The following is a 19328-nucleotide window of genomic DNA, read 5'->3' as shown; positions in this document are numbered from 1 at the left end:
ATGCCGCGGTCCGGGAGGATCCCACATGCCGCGGAGCGGCTGGGCCCGTGAGCCATGGCCGCTGAGTCTGCGCGTCCGGAGCCTGTGCCCCGCAGCAGGAGAGGCCACAACAGTGAGAGGCCCGCGTACCACAAACCCCCCCCCACAAAAAACAACAAAAAAACAGCCAACTAAAACCTCTTCCAGTTCTGACCATTTATGATTTTTGGTATTCTACAAGTTAGCCTAAGGGTTTCAATGGCTACAAGTGAAAGCAGTAACACTGGTGAAGACATTAGGGAATCAGAGGGACTTTAGCCTCTTGTGTTCTCAGCATGAAACAGAGAACCCAAGAGTTACCTGTAGTTTAAGAAGTGGAGACAGCCATGTCTTACCTCCTCTTCTTTTTCCTCCTCAATTTGCCCCAAAACCAGATATGAGAGGAAAGAAATGATAAAATCAACTGAATCAAGGTTGAAACCAGGGACTTCCCTGGCGGTCCAGTGGTTGAGAATCTGTCGTACAATGCAGGGGACGCTGGTTCGATCCCTGGTTGGGGAACTAAGATCCCACATGCCGCAGGGCAACTAAGCCGGGGCGTCACAACTAGAGAGCCCGTGTACACTGGAGCCTGCATGCCACAACTAGAGAGAAGCCCGTGCACCACAACAAAGAGCCTGCACACTGCAACAAAAGACCCTGCGTGCCACAACTAAGACCCAATGCAGCCAATGAATAAATATTTTTAAAAAGGAAAAATGAATTTAAAAACTGTGCTTTCTTTATTTACAAACAAAAAAGGTTGAAACCAAGCAGCGTTCCTGTTCATAGCAACTCCAACAAGGCTTTGAGGGTGGGGGAAGAGGAAGGTGGATATAAGAAAGGCAAAAATGCAGGTAACATTGATTCAGGTGGAAAATCAGAAGTAAACCTATTAACGTTGGATCTGAAAGGATAAAGACCAGGCCTAGGACTTCCCTGGTGGTGCAATGGTTAAGAATCCGCCTGCCAGTGCAGGGGATATGGGTTTGATCCCTGGTCTTGGAAGATCCCACATGCCACAGAGCAACTAGGCCCGCAAGCCACAACTACTGAGCCCACATGCCACAACTACTGAAGCCCATGCTCCACAACAAGAGAAGCCACCACAATAAGAAGCAGGCACACCACAGCGAATAGCCCCCACTCACCGCAACTAGAGCAAGCCCACGCGCAGCAATGAAGACCCAATGCAGCAATCAATCAATCAATAAAAGACAAGGCTTAACTAATTCACAATACTCATTTTAACACTGAACCAAATGACTCCCAAGGTGAAGTGAATCACCCAAGAGCAAACAGTGATGCAAAGCTGGAATAGGAGCTCTTGTTTGCTGGCTCAGTTTAGTACCACAAAAGTATGCATTCCATGGAAATATGCCTCTAACTGGTATGCATCAAATTCCAAATTATGACATCTGCTAATAAGAGGTTTTATGTGGGAGGTAATGGGAATAATTGACTAAAATTGCTAAATTCTTGGGAGATCTTTGGATTTCCCCATTTTCATGGAAAGCTGAGAGGACAAACTGGAAAGGAAAAAAAATACGTTAAGCCCTAACTATGTGCTAGACATTCTGCTAAGTTATTTCATGTATGCTCTCATATACCTCGTGACTCTGTGAGTCTCGTAGGTTCTGAGCTTCCTGAGGAGAGGAGCAGCATCTTATTCATCCATGAACCTCAGTGCTTGACAAAGTGCTGGTACACAGTAGGTGCCCAATATATGCTTGCTGAATTGTTAAGATTTTCCTGATGCATAAAGTGAAGATCAGAGGGATTATGTATTCAAGGTGGGTCATGTTGCTAGTAAAAGTAGCACCACTGGAATCTGAAGTTGAAGTTGGGATTGTCTGAGCCCATAGTACATTTGTGTTCCTTTCACTGCATGGACCACCTTTCGTATACTTTTCTCCAATCCCAAGAAAAACACTTATTTTCTAACAGATGCAGTGGCTGATTTTTATCACGCATATGGCTATTTTATCCTTTTCTTTAAGTCCTAGGTTGCTTTCAAAGTGCTGTTTTTCAAGATGCCACTTTTGGTCTGGTTACTCCTCTGCAATGGCCAAGCATGGTCATTATCTCTAAGGGTGCTGATGAGAACACACTCTCAAGCGCCAGCAGCGAGGAGGCGCAGAACAACAGGAAGAGCACGTTGGTCTTGGGCTCCAGTTTGAAGTCTGTTCCTATTCTGTAGACATAACATAACTGGCCTGGTTAAATGTAATCTTTCCCTCCCTCCTTGATAGCAAAGGTTAAACACAGCAAGCAAGTCAGACTAATTGTTCTCTTTCTCCTCTCTCCCTCTCTCTCTTTTTCTTTCTCCTCTCTTCCTTGCCAAAGCTTCAGACCAGCTCTCTGTTGTAAATGACTGTCTAAAGTATATCTGAAAATGAAGGGTTTCTTTCCTAATTATATATATATAAGAGAAGTCATGTCTTTCAGATATTTTTTACTTGAGGCTGTTAACTGGACTCTATTTGTTCCATCCAAGAAACTCGAAGAAATGGATAATGACCCAAAACAGACTACATTTGAACAATTCTGTATATTATATGCAAAGAAATGTTCCCACAACAAAGTCACTAAATGAATGTCACCATGCCTGAATAGAGGAATAAAATTGAAATGTGAAAAAAGTGAGTTGTTTAAAGGATCTTTAGTTCATGTCTACCAATTTATTCTGAACATTATGTACTGAACAAAGGATCTGATATTCAGAGTATTAAGTAATAGAAACATTTTGAGAAATAAGCCAACGTTTTTACTTTATAAAAGATTTATGTATCATTTTCTGGTTTTATGGGTGTTGTAATTATCCTTCAAACCTCTGAACAGTGTCAAATTCCTTTCCAGCTCATATGCTGCTTTACTATGTTCTCTTTAATGCTGAAGACCATGTTGGGATGCCTTATGGTAAATTAAGCAAGAAACTCTATGGAAATAGACATAAGCCTTGGACCCTAGTTAGGCCTAATCACTGAAACATCATTCTGTTTAATACAGATTCTCTCACTGGTTTATAAGATTTGGATTAATTAGATTTATTTATTTTAATTTATTTAGAAGATGAAAATCATGGTAGCAACGTAGGAAGATATACATTATTTAATTTATAAGTGATGAGCTATTTAAACTTAACCTCACGGTATTCTGATATTTTTTCCTATGGGGTCAAAGATCATCACCACCATCTTCAATGAGGAAGGAGGAGAAAGCTGATGGTTCTGTCTGTACATTCCAACCCTAGTTAATTGTTGGTCAAGGTTCTGCTGCTGTCAAACATTGCCTACTGGTAGTTCTCTGAGTTTCAATCTCATAAATGAGACCTCTACAGCTTGGCATACACAAGGGAAGCATGACAAGATTTCTTGTCATTCACTGACCTTTAAAAAATAACATCATTACTAGCCCCAGATTCTGGAAGTTACTAAACAGCTTTGAAAGCCCTAAGCAGTTTACCAAGGCTTTCAGATAACTCCATGGTGGCCTCAGAAGAGACAAAAGGAACATGGGAGAATGAGCTGAAAGATCTGGGTGCTAGTCTCACGGATGCCACTTATGTGTGATCCAGGATTTTCCTTTGCTATAAAGGACACTGGGTTAATTGGCAAAATTACTAAGGTCTATATATTAGGTAATAGTATGGATCAATATTAATTTCCTGATTTTGATAACTGTACTGCAATTACCTAAAAGAATTTTCTTCTTTTTAGGAAGCACACATTAAAGAATTTAGGAGCAAAGGGGCACCATGTCTGCAACGTACTCTAAATGGTTCAGAAAAAAAAAAACAGAGAGGGAATAATGGAGCAAATACTGTAAAAAGTTAACATTTGAGAATTCTGAGTAAAGAATATAAGGAAATTCTTTGTACTGCTCTTGCAACTTTTCTGTTAAGTCTTAAATTATTTCAAAATAAAAACTTAAAATAAGTCCTAGGTATATAATCAGCAATTGGTGAATATCCACAGAATGCTAATTTAACAGTATCTTCATACGTACGACAAAAGAGAACTTCACATGTACAACCAGAGGATTTTTTAAAATCCAGCTATCCCCAAGTGGCTCTGATTCTACAAAAAGCAGTGAATCACTGATATAGTAACTTTCCTGAAACACATGGAGAAAATAATAATAGTAGTGGATGTGATTCTAGCCTTCAAAAAGGCTGAAATGATAAAATAAGGATAAGTGTTCAGGATGAGTTAAACCTAACTGGAGAAACTTTCTAGAAGATATGAGTTTCAAGTGGAATCCTAAAAGTAGTAAAGATGATCAACAGTGAAATTATTATAAGGGCCACTCTTTTGAACAGAGGGGTGGCAGCAGGCCTGAGGGAGTCTCCTGCCAGGAAGACCAAGTAAGTTTGTCTGGCTAGGTTGAGGGAAACTGGACTAGTCAACAGATCAGTTTTGCAACACCACATGTGAGGATGCAACCAAGGCATGGGAGCCAGGGTTAGAGGACCCTCCCAGCCTGATAAGAAACCTCTGACTCAATATGCCATGTACAGTGTATTAAAGTCTTTCAGATAATCACCTAGGGGCATGCATGTCTTGTTCTCCAAGTATATACACAATACAACATCCCAAATATCAAGCACTGGATACAGTCAACACAATGCTCTAACCACAACACAGGAAAATCTCATTCAGGACTAAAACATACAGTGGAACTCCTTTCCCCACTCTGCAAAATCTTCAGAAAAGTGCCTATGTTCTACCCAACATCTGTATGTTCAGGGTGTGTGTTTTACTAGTAACTACCTAAATTCATATAAGCGGGAACATTCCAAAGGCTTCCACTATAAACACTAAGTAAAAACCATGAACCTCTTATAACTGGGGATCACACACAGAGTCAGGCAGGGAACACAATAAGGTAGAAAAATGAGCTGATCAATTAATAATTACTTAAGAAATCACATACCTAGAACTGTGTTCATGATACTTAGCACATACAGATCACACACACAGAGTCATATGAGAGTGATGAAGCTTTTATCTAAGAATAAGATTTATCACCGCCACGTACATGGTGAACACACTTACATTAGCATCATCTGTAAGTCATATTTAGCATACCAGACATTCACTCCTGAAATGCTATGACTTTCCATCATCGAAGGGGTATTTATTATAATTCAATTCTGTAGGGATGAACATGACTATATATATGTATATATATATGTATATGTATATGTATATATACACACATATATATATGTACAATATTCACCAAAACAGTATGGAGATAAAAGAGTTCTTTTTATTCACTAAAAGAGTTTCGGGAATAGCTTAAGTTAAGCCTTCAAAAATGAAATGTGTTGTGCCCAAGCCTAGTAATAAAGATTCCATAGAAGCTGCTTAGAGAGAAATTAGGTTAAAATTTAACCTATTGCATTCTGTTCTTCACCTTAAAAGCTGTCTTCAGGCTTCCATTTTTAGTGTTAAAAAAAAGGAAAAGGAAAGAAACACAGATGGAATAAACCTCATCCACTTAATTTGAAAATCAGATGCAGACTTCAAAATTTGGAATAAGGAAAGATTCTTGCTGGTTGATTGCTTTAAATAATTTATCTTTAGCTATCTGAGACAAGAACTGCTTACATCATCCAGTGTGGCCTTTAATGTATTGATAAGTTATCACATGACATAAAAATTTATGACAAAAGCAGTCATATGGAAGGAATCTGACTAAGATGGTTTGAACTTTTTCTTTTAACATAGATTAAGCTTAAAACTGGGTCTACAGTGTTTAGACTCTGCAGATTTTCAACAAGTGTAATTTGGAACTACAGTACCACACATAGAACAAATGCCCAAATGTCAATTGGCTGAAAGATTAAATGACTGGAGAGGGCTGGCTTCTAAAGAATAAAATTTTATAAGTCATTTAAAGAGAAGTCAACAATCAAAGGTTGAGAAATCTTTCTTTTGCTTGTATTTGAGGAAATAATGACCAAAGAGTTTTTGTTGTTTTTTTTAAATTCCAAAAATTAACAGATTTGCTAAATATTTATTTTTCATAAAATGCTTCTTTTATATCAAGTACCTTGTATTTAAGGGTTTCTGAATACTGAAGTTTAGCTCTGTCTCCAAATGTTAGGATCTGCGAAAAAAAAATATATGTGAACCCAAAATGAATCACATTCAGGCTTGGAATAAATCCATATGAATATATATTTTCTTATTTACTTGGAAAGTCTTGTATTTGCATCTGTCTTTCTTACTATCAGTGAGCTTTCTTTTCTGGAGTAATGGCTCAGCTCCAACCCTTAATATATACAGCCTCTTAGCTGTATATATTAAGCTAAGAGTAAGCTGGGCACTGACAGGGGTGTAGGACTGCCTAGTCCACCAAGGTTATTCAGTGCCCAAACCAAATAACAGATACACTGCAAGTAGTTTCTCCCAGTGAAAACTGACTGTCCATTAGTAATCTCCTACCTAAGTTTTTCTACATATCAATAAGAACTCACTGCTTATTTTTCCCTTATCTTCCAGTCTGGCAAAGGATGGGAGGTGGGAGTAGCATACCAATACCACTGAAGAAATCAGCCAAAAGAGGAATAATGTTTTGTTTGAGGGATGGAGAAAAGACCAGGGTTTCTGATGTATAGTGAGCCCCGGGGACAGCGTACTCTTAGAGTTTGCCAGCTCTGAGTGCAGTTGGAAGAGATCTGTATGGAGGATATATTTGGACGGCCATGTGGCTGACAGGGTCTTGGTGCACTGGCCGGGTGTCAGGCCTGAGCCTCTGAGGTGGGAGAGCCCAGTTCAGGACATTGGCCCACCAGAGACCTCTCGGCCCCATGTAATGTCAAACGGTAAAAGCTCTCCCAGAGATATCCATAACAACGCTAAGACCCAGCTCCACTCAACGATCAGCAAGCTTCAGTGAGGGACACCCTAAGCCACAAAACTAGAAAGACAGGAACACAAACTCACCCATTAGCAGAGAGGCTGCCTAAAATCATAATAAGTTCAGAGACACCCCAAAACACACCCCAGGACGTGGTACTGCCCACCAGAAAGACAAGATCCAGCCTCATCCAACAGAACACAAGCACCAGTCTCCTCCAACAGGAGGCCTACAAAACCCATGGAACCAACCTTACCCACTGGGGGCAGACACCAAAAACAATGGAAACTATGAACCTGCAGCGTGTGAAAAGGAGACCCCAATCACAGTAAGTTAAGCAAAATGAGAAGACAGACAAATACACAGCAGATGAAGGAGCAAGGTAAAAACGCACCAAACAAATGAAAAGGAAATAGGCAGCCTACCTGAAAAAGAATTCAGAGTAATGAGAGTAAAGATGATCCAAAATCTTGGAAAAGAATGGAGAAAATACAAGAAATGTCTAACAAAGATCTAGAAGAACTAAAGAGCAAACAAACAATGATGAACAACACAAAAAATAAAATTTAAAATTCTCTAGAAGGAATCAAGAGCAGAATAACTGAGGCAGAAGAACAGATAAGTGACCTGGAAGATAAAATAGTGGAAATGACTACTGCAGAGCAGAATAAAGAAAAAAGAATGAAAAGAATTGAGGACAATCTCAGAGACCTTGGGGATAACATTAAACGCACCAGCATTTGAATTATAGGGGTCCCAGAAGAAGAAGAGAAAAAAAAAAGGGACTGAGAAAATATTTCAAGAGATTATAGTTGAAAAAAAGAAGAAAAAAGAGATTATAGTTGAAAACTTCCCTATCATGGGAAAGGAAATAGTCAGTCAAGTCCAGAAAGCTCAGAGAGTCCCATACAGGATAAATGCAAGAAGAAACACGCAAAGACACATATTAATCAAACTATCAAAAATTAAACACAAAGAAAAAATATTAAAAGCAACAATCAACATACAATGGAATCCCCATAAGGTTAAGAGCTGATCTTTCAGCAGAAACTCTGCAAGCCAGAAGGGAGTGGCAGGACATACTTAAAGTGATGAAAGGCAAAAACCTACAACCAAAATTACTCTTCCCAGCAGGGATCTCATTAATATTCGACGGAGAAATAAAATCTTTACAGACAAGCAAAAACTAAGAGAATTCAACACCACCAAAGCAGCTCTACAACAAATGCTAAAGGAACTTCTCTAGGCAGGAAACACAAGAGGAGGAAAAGACTTACAATAACAAACCCAAAACAATTAAGAAAATGGTAATACAAACATACATGTAGATAACTACCTTAAATGTAAATGCATTAAATGCTCCAACCAAAAGACACAGACTGGCTGAATGGATACAAAACAAGACCCATACATATGCTGTCTACAAGAGACCACTTCAGACCTAGGGACACATACAGACTGAAAGGGAGGGGATGGAAAAAGATATTCCATGCAAATGGAAATCAAAAGAAAGCTGGAGTAGCAATTCTCATACCAGACAAAAGAGACTTTAAAATAAATAGTATTACAAGAGACAAAGAAGGACACTACATAATGATCAAGGGATCAATCCAAGAAGAAGATATAACAATTGTAAATATTTATGCACCCAACATAGGAGCACCTCAATACATAAGGCAAATGCTAACAGCCACAAAAGGGGAAATCAACAGTAACACAATCATAGTAGGGGACTTTAACAGCCCACTTTCACCAATGAACAGATCATCCAAAATGAAAAAAAAAAAGGAAATACAAGCTTTAAATGATACATTAAACAACATGGACTTAATTGATATTTATAGGACATTCTATCCAAAAACAGCAGATTACACTTTCTATCCAAAAACAGCAGATTACACTTTCTTCTCAAGTGCTCATGGAACATTCTCCAGGATAGATCATCTCTTGGGTCACAAATCAAGCGTTGGTAAATTTAAGAAAATTGAAATTGTATCAAGTATCTTTTCTGACCACAATGCTATGAGACTAGGTATCAATTACAGGAAAAAAATCTGTAAAAAATACAAACACATGGAGGCTAAACAATACACTACTAAATAACCAAGAGATCACTGAAGAAATCAAAGAGGAAATCAAAAAATACCTAGAGACAAATGACAATGAAAACATGACGACCCAAAACCTATGGGATCCAGCTAAAACAGTCTAAGAGGGAAGTTTATAGCAATACAATCCTACCTCAAGAAATGAGAAAGATCTCAAATAAACAACCTAACCTTACACCTAAAGCAATTAGAGAAAGAAGAACAAAAAACCCCAAAGTTAGCAGAATGAAAGAAATCATAAAGATCAGATCAGAAATAAATGAAAAAGAAATGAAGGAAACGATAGCCAAGATCAATAAAACTAAAAGCTAATTCTTTGAGAAGATAAACAAAATTGATACACCATTAGCCAGACTCATCAAGAAAAAAAAGGAGAAGACTCAAATCAATAGAATTACAAATGAAAAAGAAGAAGTAACAACTGACACTGCAGAAATACAAAGGATCATGAGAGATTACTACAAGCAACTCTATGCCAATAAAATGGACAACCTGGAAGAAATGGACAAATTCTTAGAAAAGCACAACATTCTGAGACTGAACCAGGAAGAAATAGAAAATAGAAACAGACCAATCACAAACAGTGAAATTGAAACTGTGATTAAAAATCTTCCAACAAACAAAAGCCCAGGACCAGATGGCTTCACAGGCAAATTCTAGCAAACATTTAGAGAAGAGATAACACCTATCCTTCTCAAACTCTTCCGAAATACAGCAGAAGGAGGAACACTCTCAAACTCATTCTACAAGGCCACCATCACCCTGATACCAAAAGCAAAGATGCGACAAAAAAAGAAAACTACAGGCCAATATCACTGATGAATATAGATGCAAAAATCCTCAACAAAATACTAGCAAACAGAATCCAACAGCACATTAAAAGGATTTATACACCATGATCAAGTGGGGTTTATCCCAGGAATGCAAGGATTCTTCAATATATGTAAATCAATCAACATGATAAACCATATTAACAGACTGAAGGAAAAAAACAATATGACAATCTCAATAGATGTAAAAAAAGCTTTTTGCAAAATTCAACACCCATTTATGACAAAAACCCTCCAGAAAGTAGGCATAGAGGGAACCTACCTCAACATAATAAAGGCAATATATGACAAACCCATAGCCAACATCGTTCTAATGGTGAAAAACTGAAACCTTTTCCTCTAAAATCAGGAACAAGACAAGGTTGCCCACTCTCACCACTAGTATTCAACATAGTTGTGGAAGTTTTAGCCACAGGACTCAGAGAAGAAAGAGAAATAAAAGGAATCCAAATCGGAAAAGAAGAAGTAAAGCTGTCACTGTTTGCAGATGACACGACAGTATACATAGAGAATCCTAAAGATGCTACCAAAAATCTACTACAGCTAATTGATGAATCTGGTAAAGCAGCAGGATACAAAATTAATGCACAGAAATCTCTTGCATTCCTATATACTAATGATGAAAAATCTGAAAGAGAAATTAAGGAAACACTCCCATTTACCACTGCAACAAACTAATAAAATATGTAGGAATAAACCCACCTAGGCAGACAAAAGACCTGTATGCAGAAAACTATAAGACACTGATGAAAGAAATTAAAGATGATACACACATGGAGAGATATACCACGTTCTTGGAAATGAAGAATCAACAATGTGAAAATGACTCTACTACCCAAAGCAATCTGCAGATTCAATGCACTCCCTATCAAACTACAATGGCATTTTTCACAGAACTGGAACAAAAAATTTCACAGTTTATATGGAAACACAAAAGACCGTAAATAGCTAAAGCAATCTTGAGAAAGAAAAACAGAGCTGGAGGAATCAGGCTCCCTGACTTCAGACTTTACTACAAAGCTACAGTAATCAAGACAGTATGGTACTGGCACAAAAACAGAAATATAGATCAATGGAACAGGATAGAAAGCCCAGAAATAAACCCATGCACATAAGGTCACCCTATCTTTGATAAAGGAGGGAAGAATATACAATGGAGAAAAGACAGCCTTTTCAATAAGTGGTGCTGGGAAAACTGAACAGCTACATGTAAAACAATGAAATTAGAACATTCCCTAACACGATACACAAAAATAAACTCAAAATGGATTGAAATGTAAGGCCAGACACTATAAAACTCTTAGAGGAAAATATAAGCAGAACACTCAACGACATAAATCACAGCAAGATCCTTTTTGACCCACCTCCTAGAGAAATGGAAATAAAAACACAAATAAACAAATAGGACCTAATGAAACTTCAAAGCTTTTGCACAGCAAAGGAAACCATAAGGAAGATGAAAAGGCAACCTTTAGAATGCAAGATAATATTTGCAAACAAAGCAACTGACAAAGGATTAATCTCTAAACTATACAAGCAGCTCATGCAGCTCAAAATCAAAAAAAAACAAACAACCTAGTCCAAAAATGGGCAGAAGACCTAAATAGACATTTCTCCAAAGAAGATATACAGATTGCCAACAAACACATGAAAGGATACTCAACATCACTAATCATTAGAGAAATGCGAATCAAAATTACAATGAGGTATCACCTCACACCAGTCAGAATGGCCATCATCAAAAAATCTACAAACAATAAATGCTGGAGAGGGTGTGGAGAAAAGGGAACCCTCTTGCACTCTTGGTGGGAATGTAAATTGATACAGCCACTGTAGAGAACAGTATGGAGGTTCCTCAAAAAACTGAAGATAGAACTACAATATGACCCAGCAATCCCACTACTGGGCATACACCCTGAGGAAACCATAATTCAAAAAGAGTCATGTACCACAATGTTCATTGCAGCTCTATTTACAATAGCCAGGACATGGAAGCAACCTAAGTGTCCATCGACAGATGAATGGATAAAGAAGATGTGGCACATATATACAATGGAATATTACTCAGCCATAAAAAAGGGAAATTGAGTTATTTGTAGTGAGGTGGATGGACCTAGAGTCTGTCATACAGAGTGAAGTAAGTCAGAAAGAGAAAAACAAATACCTCATACTAACACGTACTTATGGAATCTAAAAAAAAAAAAAAAAAACAGGTTCTGAAGAACCTAGGGGCAGGACAGGTATAAAGACACAGACGTACAGAATGGACTTGTGGACACGGGGTGGGGGAAGGGTAAGCTGGGGCGAAGTGAGAGAGTGGCCTGGACATATATACACTACCAAATGTAAAACAGATAGCTAGTGGGAAGCAGCTGTATTGCACGGGGATATCAGCTCGGTGCTTTGTGACCACCTAAAGGGGTGGGATAGGGAGTGTGGGAGGGAGACGCAAGATGGAGGGGATATGGGTATATATGTATAAGTATAGCTGATTCACTTTGTTATACAGCGGAAACTAACACACTCTTTTAAAGCAATTATACTCTAATAAAGATGTTAAAAAATTATCTTTCAGATGTTCATGATATTCTAATTACAGGCAAGTGTATTACTATATTTAGGAGCAATATATTTTTAACACAAGAAGTGATCCCTGAGTGGTGAGATTTTTCTGAAGCAAAAAATGTTATTGGAAAATTCTATATCCAAAATTTTTACTCGAATAAACTGGAAGATCCTTATTTCAAACGATTTATGTTCTTCAGACTTTCGCAAAGTAAGACAGGAATCCTAGTCTGAGTTAAAATACACACACACACACACACACACACACACACACACACACACTCTCTCTCTCTCTCTCTCTCTCTCTCTCTCTCAAGCATTTCCATATAGAAAAATATAAATTGAAAAAACACCAAAACCTTAGATTTCCACATCTTTATCTCAGTTTTGACCCTCATGTTTCAGTATGTTTAGGCCTCTGTAGGAAATTCTACGTAAGTAGGTGAGACCATAAAAATCTTTTGCAGTAGGAACCTCTCTCTAGAAGAAGAAGCAATTAAAATAATAGTTTGCTCCTACAGAATAAAGGTAAATACATATATGCCAGGATAAAGCAATAACACGTGAATTTCTTCATATTACAATAAGATGCATTTAAGTTCCTGTTATCGGCAAATTAAACAGGACTCCTATTATTACATATACTTAGATAACCTGTGAACTTCAGCTAAAAAAGATAACTTGGACATGCCAAGAAAAAAATATACACAAATAGATAATTTTCAATTCACCGATTTAAAGAAAAAAATAAACAAAAACCAAGTTCCGAAATTCGAAAGACAAACAGCTTACAAAAAATATATATAAATTCTTTCAACTTAGAATATTTAAATCATAAAAAGACATAGAGTATAAGCACTACATTCTGTTCTAAAACAATATCTCAGTGAGGGTCATGAGAGGGGAAAGGGAACTGGATTATGCAAAAACAATTAGCATGCATATATCATAAATCATTTAACTGACATTTTTATAAATCTACCACTGGTTTGCTCTTTATTGCATATGCTAAACAAGCAGCTGCTAAGTCTGTAAACTGTGAATTAACCTCCTTTTTAAATTAATTATTCCTTTGGAATTACTGGCTTTTAAATCCCATAGTGCAGTTGCTTTATTTTCGAGATTTGTACCTATCTTGCATACAGGTTCCCAGGCTATGTTCCAGGTAGCAGTAAATATCAGTAGAGTTTTTAATTGTTTAATGATTCATTTGCATTTTCCTTATATATTGGCATGTGACTTGGTTTAATTTTAGGTCCTTCCAACATGATCCCTCAGACCTGCAACAATCTAGATCTAACCATCTTCACAGCAAATATGGCTGGTGACATTTGGAGTAGTGAGATGACTCAGAAACAGGCCAAGGACACAAAGGAAAAGGAATAAGTGAACAATGCATCAATAGTGGTGACCCTCCCTAAACAACTGGTCTTCTGAACTCAGCCCTCCTTCTTTTAAAGATCAAATAGTCCAAACAGGAGGTTTCTTCAGGAATTACTTTAAGGCCTTTCTGGATGGTCTCTTAACATCCAAAATTCTCTCTTGCTAACTGAACCTTAGAATTCCTCCATTTAGAAACCCATGCTCTTAGCTCCAAGGCTTCTCATTAAAAGCAAGTACACCAAAGAAAGGGAAGAGCAGGCCCTGAACCAAGATGGCAGAGTAGAAGGACGTGCTCTCACTCCCTCTTGCGAGAGCACCAGAATCACAACTAGTTGCTGGACACTCATTGACAGGAGGACACTGGAACTCACCAAAAAAGATACCCCATATTCAAATACAAAGGAGAAGCCAAAATGAGATGGTAGGAGGAGCGCAATCACAGTAAAATCAAATCCCATAACTGCTGAGTGGGTGACTCACAGACTGGAGAACACTTATACCACAGAAGTCCACCCACTGGAGTGAAGGTTCTGAGCCTCACATCAGGCTTCCCAACCTGGGGGTCTGTCAACGGAAGGAGGAATTCCTAGAGAATCAGACTTTGAAGGTTAGCAGGATTTGACTGCAGGACTTCGACAGGATGGGGTAAACAGAGACTTCACTCTTGGAGGGCACAAACAAAGTCGTGTGCGCATCGGGACCCAGGGGAAGGAGCAGTGACCCCAGGGGAGAATGAACCAGACCTACCTGATAGTGTTGGAGGGTCTCCTGCAGAGGTGGGGTGTGGCTGTGGCTCACCGTGGGGACAAGGACACTGGCAGCATAAGTTCTGGGAAGTACTCCTTGGCATGGGACCTCCCAGAGTCCACCAGCAGCCTCACCAAAGAGCCCAGGTAGGCTCCAGCGTTGGGTCGCCTCAGGCCAAACAACCAACAGGGAGGGAACCAAGCCCCACCCATCAGCAGTCAAACGGATTAAAGTTTTACTGAGCTCTGCCCACCAGAGCAACAGTCAGCTCTGCCCACCACCAGTCCCTCCCATCAGGAAACTTGCACAAGCCTCTTAGACAGCTTCATCCACCAGAGGGCAGACAGCAGAAGCAAGAAGAACTACAATCCTGCAGCCTGTGGAATGAAAACCACATTCACAGAAAGACAGACAAGATGAAAAGGCAGAGAGCTATGTATCAGATGAAGGAACAAGATAAAACCCCAGAAAAACAACTAAACAAAGTGGAGATAGGCAACCTTCCAGAAAGAGAACTCAGAATAATGATAGTGCAGATAATCCAGGACCTCAGAGAAAGAATGGAGGCAAAGATTGAGAAGATGCAAGAAATATTTAACAAAGACCTAGAAGAACTGAAGAACAAACAAACAGAGATGAACAATACAACAAATGAAATGAAAACTACACTAGAATGAATCAATAGCACAGTAACTGAGGCAGAAAAATGGATAAGTGACCTGGAAGACAGAATAGTGGAATTCACTGATGTGGAAAAGAATAAAGAAAAAAGAATGAAAATAAATGAAAACAGCCTAACAGATCTCTGGGACAACATTAAATGCAACAACATTCGCATTACAGGGGTCCCAGAAGGAGAAGAGAGAGAGAAAGGACCCGAGAACATATTTGAAGAGATTAGAGTTGAAAACTTCCCTAACATGGGAAAGGAAATAGCCACCCAAGTCCAGGAAGCACAGAGAGGCCCATACAGGATAAACCCCAGGAGAAACATGCCAAGACACATAGTAATCAAATTGGCAAAAATTAAAGACAAAGAAAAATTATTGAAAGCAGCAAGGGAAAAAACAACAAATAACATAAAAGGGAACTCCCATAAGGTTAACAGCTGATTTCTCAGCAGAAACTCTACAAGCCAGAAGGGAGTGGTATGATATACTTAAAGTGATGAAAGGGAAGAACCTACAACCAAAATTTACTCTACCCAGCAAGGATCTCATTCAGATTCCATGGAAAAATCAAAAGCTTTACAGACAAGCAAAAGCTAAGAGAATTCAGCACCACCAAACCAGCTCTACAACAAATGCTAAAGGAACTTCTCTAAGTGGGAAACACAAGGGAAGAAAAGGACCTACAAAAACAAACCCAAAACAATTAAGAAAATGGTCATAGGAACATACATATAGATAATTGCCTTAAACGTGAATGGATCAAATGCTCCAACCAAAAGACACAGGATTGCTGAACGGATACAAAAACAAGACCCATATATATGCTGTCTACTAGAGGCCCACATCAGACCTAGGGACACATACAGACTGAAAGTTAGGAGATGGAAAAAGATATTCCATGCAAATGGAAATCAAAAGAAAGCTGGAGTAGCAATACTCATATCAGATAAAATAGACTTTAAAATATAGAATGTTACAAGAGACAAGGAAGGACACTACATAATGATCAAGGGATCAATCCAAGAAGAAGATATAACAATTATAAATATATATGCACCAACATAGGAGCACCTCAATACATAAGGCAACTGCTAACAGCTATAAAAGAGGAAATCGACAGTAACACAATCATAGTGGGGGACTTTAACACCTCACTTATACCAATGGACAGATCATCCAAAATGAAAATAAATAAGGAAACAGAAGCTTTAAATGACACAATAGGCCAGATAGATTTAACTGATATTTAAAGGACATTCCATCCAAAAACAGCAGATTACACTTTCTTCTCAAATGCACATGGAACATTCTCCAGGATAGATCATATCTTGGGTCACAAATCAAGCCTCAGTAAACTGAAGAAAATTGAAATCATATCAAGCATCTTTTCTGACCACAATGCTATGAGATCAGAAATGAATTACAGGAAAAAAACGTAAAAAACACAAACACATGGAGGCTAAACAATATGTTACTAAATAACCAAGAGATCACTGAAGAAATCAAAGAGGAAATCAAAAAATACTTAGAGACAAATGACAATGAAAACACAACGATCCAAAACCTATGGTGTGCAGCAAAAGCAGTTCTAACAGGGAAGTTTACAGCAATACAAGCCTACCTCAAGAAACAAGAAAAATCTCAAATAAACAATCTAACCTTACACCTAAAGGAACTAGAGAAAGAAGAACAAACAAAACCCAAAGTTAGCAGAAGGAAAAAAAAACATAAAGATCAGAGCAGAAATGAATGAAATAGAAACAAAGAAAACAATAGCAAAGATCAATAAAACTGAAAGCTGGTTCTTTGAGAAGATAAACAAAATTGATAAACCATTTTCCAGAATGATCAAGAAATAGAGGGAGAGGACTCAAATCAATAAAATCAGAAATGAAAAAGGAGAAGTTACAACAGACACCACAGAAATACAAAGCATCCTAAGAGACTACTACAAGCAACTCTATGCCAACAAAATGGACAACCGGGAAGAAATGGACAAATTCTTAGAAAGGTATAACCTTCCAAGACTGAACCAGGAAGAAATAGAAAATATGAACAGACCAATCACAAGTAATGAAATTCAAACTGTGATTAAAAATCTTCCAACAAACAACAGTCCAGGACCAGGTGGCTTCACAGGTGAGTTCTACCAAGCATTTAGAGAAGAGCTAACACCCATCCTTCTCAAACTCTTCCAAAAATTGCAGAGGAAGGAACACGCCCAAACTCATTCTATGAGGCCACCATCACCCTGATACCAAAACCAGACAAAGATACTACAAAAAAAGAAAATTACAGACCAATATCACTGATGAATATAGATGCAAAAATCCTCAACAAAATACTAGCAAACAGAATCCAACAACACATGAAGAGGATCATACACCATGATCAAGTGGGATTTATCCCAGGGATGCAAGGTTTCTTCAATATACACAAATCAATCAATGTGATACACCATACTAACAAACTGAAGAAGAAAAACCATATGATCATCTCAATAGATGCAGAAAAAGCTTCTGACAAATTTCAACACTCATTTATGATAAAAACTCTCCAGAAAGTGGGTATAGAGGGAACCTACCTCAACATGATAAAGGCAATATACGACAAACCCAAAGTAAACATCATTCTCATGGTAAAAAACTGAAAGCATTTCCTCTAAGATCAGGAACAAGACAAGGATGTCCACTCTAGCCACTATTATTCAACATAGTTTTGGAAGTCCTAGCCACAACAATCAGAGAAGGAAAACAAATAAAAGGAATATAAACTGGAAAAGAAGAAGTAAAACTGTCACTGTTTGCAAATGACGTGATACTATACATAGAGAATCCTAAAGATGCCACCAGAAAACTACTAGAGCTAATCAAGAATAGGGTAAAGTTGCAGGATACAAACGTAATGCACAGAAATCTCTTCCATTCCTATACACTAATGTTGAAAAATCTGAAAGAGAAATTAAGGAAACACTCCCATTTACCACTGCAACCAAAAGAATAAAATACCTAGGAAAAAGCTTACCTAGGGAGAAAAAAGACCTGTATGCAGAAAACTATAAGACACTGATGAAAGAAATTAAAGATGATCTCTTTAATTTTAAAGATCTCTCCAACAGATGGAGAGATATGTTCTTGGATTGGAAGAATCAATATTTGAAAATGACTATACTATCCAAAGCAATCCACAGATTCAATGCAATCCCTACCAAATTACCAATGGCATTTTCTATGGAACTAGAACAAAAAAATCTTAAAAATCTGTATGGAGACACAACAGACCCCGAATAGCCAAAGCAGTCTTGAGGGAAAAAAACGGAGCTGGAGGAATCAGACTCCCTGACTTCAGGCTATACTACAAAGCTACAGTAATCAAGACAATATGGTACTGACACAAAAACAGAAACACAGGCCAATGGAACAAGATAGAATGCCCAGAGATAAACCCACGCACTTATGGTCAAGTAATCTATGACAAAGGAGTCAAGGATATACAATGGAGAAAAGACAGTCTCTTCAATAAATGACGCTGGGAAAACTGGACAGCTACATGTAAAAGAATGAAATTAGGACACTCCCTAACACCATGAACAAAAACCCAAAATGGATTAGAGACCTAAATGTAAGACTGGACACTATAAACCTCTTAGAGGAAAATACAGGAAGAACACTCTTTTACATAAATCACAGCAAGATCTTTTTTGATCCACCTCCTAGAGTAACGGAAATAAAAACAAAAATAAACAAATGGGACCTAATGAAACTTCAAAGCTTTTGCACAGCAAAGGAAACCATAAACAAGACGAAAAGACAACCCTCAGAATGGGATAAAATATTTGCAAACGAATCAATGGACACAGGGTTAATCTCCAAAATATATAAACAGCTCATGCAGCTCAATATTGAAAAAACAAACAACCCAATCCAAAAATGGCCAGAAGACCTAAATAGACATTTCTCCAAAGAAGACATACAGATGACCAAGAGGCACATGAAAAGCTGCTCAACATCACTAATTATTAGAGAAATGCAAATCAAAACTACAATGAGGTAACACCTCACACCAGTTAGAATGGGCATCATCAGAAAATCTACAAACAACAAATGCTGGAGAGGGTGTGGAGAAAAGGGAACCCT

At 38.0% G+C, this 19328-nt stretch overlaps 1 protein-coding gene across 6 annotated transcripts in view; it reads right to left on the bottom strand.

Annotated features, from left to right (window-relative positions):
• Positions 1 to 19328, bottom strand: part of GLIS3 (GLIS family zinc finger 3) — a 507224-nt gene that overhangs the window by 366036 nt on the left and 121860 nt on the right. Inside the window, exon 1 of one of the 6 annotated variants that reach the window (XM_073806159.1) lies at positions 6079 to 6097. The exons of the other annotated variants lie outside the window; for them this stretch is intronic. The gene's annotated coding sequence lies outside the window, so the exon portion shown is untranslated. Of the gene's footprint in view, positions 1 to 6078; positions 6098 to 19328 lie in introns of those variants that run through there. 6 annotated transcript variants of the gene reach the window in all.

This window comes from Tursiops truncatus, chromosome 6 (genome assembly GCF_011762595.2).
Source record: "Tursiops truncatus isolate mTurTru1 chromosome 6, mTurTru1.mat.Y, whole genome shotgun sequence".
Taxonomy (NCBI): Eukaryota; Metazoa; Chordata; class Mammalia; order Artiodactyla; family Delphinidae; genus Tursiops; species Tursiops truncatus.
The sequence above is the reverse complement of the archived record's forward strand: the minus strand, read 5'-3'. Positions and strand labels throughout refer to the sequence as shown.